At 29.3% G+C, this 2,812-nt stretch overlaps 1 long non-coding RNA gene across 1 annotated transcript; it reads right to left on the bottom strand.

The window, feature by feature from the left end:
* Positions 1-1,474: 1,474 nt before the first annotated feature.
* LOC136969714 (uncharacterized) lies at positions 1,475-2,299 on the bottom strand. The gene is made up of 2 exons (XR_010879856.1): positions 1,968-2,299; positions 1,475-1,884 (listed from the first exon to the last, which is right to left on the bottom strand). It is a non-coding gene; the product is annotated as an uncharacterized lncRNA (long non-coding RNA).
* Positions 2,300-2,812: the final 513 nt, after the last annotated feature.

Below are 2,812 nucleotides of genomic sequence, written 5' to 3'. Positions count from 1 at the left end.
AGAAAATTTGTATTATTTTAATTTACAAATGATTAATTAAGTTATATCTTGCTAATTGTTCTATCACCAGAGGTGAATCTTTTGGGACTAGGCACAGAAGATTAAGGGCACCTCTACGTAATTTTACATCATAAACTAATAACAACCAATTGTAGCTATAGAATTGTTTATAAATTATGATATACAATTGCAACCGTAAAAGTGTTTTATTTCTTTTTCCAATTTCGGATGGCCCCTAGTCATGTGCCTTACCTGTGATTGTTACGAATATTTTGTCTTCATAAAATTAATTTATCGGTACAAACATTTTTTAAAGTTAATTTTTGCATCTGACTAAATTCCCTCGATTAATTTTAATGATTATTATTACCTATTGTTAAGATACAGTTCATAGGGCACTTAGTCCGTATCAAGATCCTATTTAACGATTTTAAAAAATTACAATAAGAATTTCTATTAACTTTAAATTAATTAATATTTCAGTTATATTTAGGATATTTTTAAAAAATTTCTTATTTATTCTATATTTCTACTTTAATACACATTAATGGAAATATATGGCATATCAAGACGTTCGAACTTTTATAGTTTGGGAATGATAAACATAGTTATTTGTAAAGATAAAATAAAATATAAATTGGTCGTTATTTAAGAACAAAATATTTCAATCACTTATATCTATAAATATCTCTGTATAATGACAATTGTACGGTAAAATATAGGAAGCTTTAAACAGCGAACCTATTAGAGAATAAAGTTCTTATTGTTTATACTATTTCATTAGGTTGTGTTCAACTTGAATTGCTATTAATACTTGTGCTGATTGAAGTGTTTTGTATTATTAATTCTTAATAAACGAAAATAGTATCTAACTTCTAAATAGGCTATAACTAAAGCGATTATTCGTCTCGATTAATCTTTTAATAATGTAGGAACTGAACAAAAATGTTTATTATAATATACTTTTAAGCAGATAAATTATAAATAATTATATTATTAATGAATGAAAATATCTTTTATTTATCGTTAAATCTTTACACGATTACAAGACTCGCTATCAATATAATATTAATCATAACAATATTCATACATCTATTTGTTTTAAATCAGTAACAACTTAAAAATTGGCATTTATAATGCCGTTACATTCTAAAAATTTGGGTGAATAAAGGATACTTATGCAGGATTGTGATGAACGGTTGTTTTTTCGTTATTCGTTCGATGTTGTCTTCCTAACCATCTCCATTTCCATACTCCAAATACTATAATGATAGCAGCCATTAAAAATATGATTGATGTAGCAGTAATCAGATAAGTTTCAATGGAGGGTGACGATAACGAATTGACTAGACTAGTTGTGACATTAACGTAACTGAAAGAAGTAGGAGTGGAAACATCCGTATCTGTCATTGGGAAAGAATCTGTTTCTTCTTTATTACGAAGATACATTCTAGAATCCGTAACATTCTCTTTAAAAGACGACGAATTTCTACTTTCGGTGTCTAACCTGTACTCGTTTTTCAAGAGTCTGCCGCGTTCTACCAATATTTCGTTGGTCCAGATATTTTGATTGAAACTTCCGTTCATTTCTCTCCGATTACCTTGGTTTAACAGGTATTGGTTATTCTCAGGTGTATTCAACATATCGATGTTTCGAAAATTATCGGTCGGTTCCGCTTCCGTTATATCTACGTATGGATTTTTGCCAGTTTTGGGATCAGTAAAGATACTTATGTGCTGTTTGTTGTAAGTGTCATTTTTCATATTTTCATTATCTTTCTCATTATTACTACGTTTAATTCTAGATAACGGCAAAAAACAATAATTTCTGACTATCAAAACTTCTATAGTGAAGAGGATAAAGAAGAATCGCATCCTACTGACCTACATATATAAAAATATATAAATCGTAATATTAAGTCGTAAGTGTTTGTATTTAAAGTAAAAAGTTTACAGAGAATCCTTACCAAACCTTTCGCTACTTTCTCTAATTGCTGAATGAAGTTTATTTCGTGTCTTTCATTCTCTCGTTCCGGAGATGTTCTGGGGTGTGGTTTCACTCCTGTTTAGCACACCACACCCCTCAGTATTGTTATGACAACAACGATTCTTTTATTTCGCCTGCCAAGCTATACTAATGATTGAAATTCGACACCTTAAATATGCATGCATTTAATGATAGCTACTGGCTTGGCGTCATTCTACCATCTGTTTAGTTTCAATGATAACGGTCTAAGAAGTTAAGTTTTCCTGTTTCACTGGACATTTTGTCATCAAATCTCCTGTTATACACACACAATGTGTCTCTATGACATTCTGAAATTATATATAGCCGCATTTTTTTAACCTCTGATAAGAAATCGCTGGAGTTTCTAGAAGAGTTATTTTTTGTTTTTGTTTTCTGCTAACTGAAGTTAATTAAGAAACGCTTGACAAATGTCACAGTGTCAAGTTAGATTTAAGCCAGTTATTTCGCAATTGCTTGACTAAAACGACAGCACTGTTTGCTTTATCCAATACCGTATTAACTATAATACGTTTTAATTTTTAAATATTTTCTACATCAAAATTTTCTTAGTTAATTTCTAATAACCCACCTTTAAAACCAATAGCCGTCCGTTTAATTTATAACTTTAGATTCGATGCATTTGTATTCATTCTGACATTAAGATTCCAACTAAACTTTAATTTCTGTATTTGAATTTATAAATTGAGGAATAAAAGCGTCTTCGGTAATCTGAAAACGCCGTAAAATAAATTTAAATTTCGTATTTTTGGATTTAATCTATCTAAAACAAAGATTAAATTAAAA

This window comes from Centruroides vittatus, unplaced genomic scaffold, assembly GCF_030686945.1.
Source record: "Centruroides vittatus isolate TY-2023 unplaced genomic scaffold, ASM3068694v2 contig_18, whole genome shotgun sequence".
NCBI classification, from domain to species: domain Eukaryota; kingdom Metazoa; phylum Arthropoda; class Arachnida; order Scorpiones; family Buthidae; genus Centruroides; species Centruroides vittatus.
The sequence above is the reverse complement of the archived record's forward strand: the minus strand, read 5'-3'. Positions and strand labels throughout refer to the sequence as shown.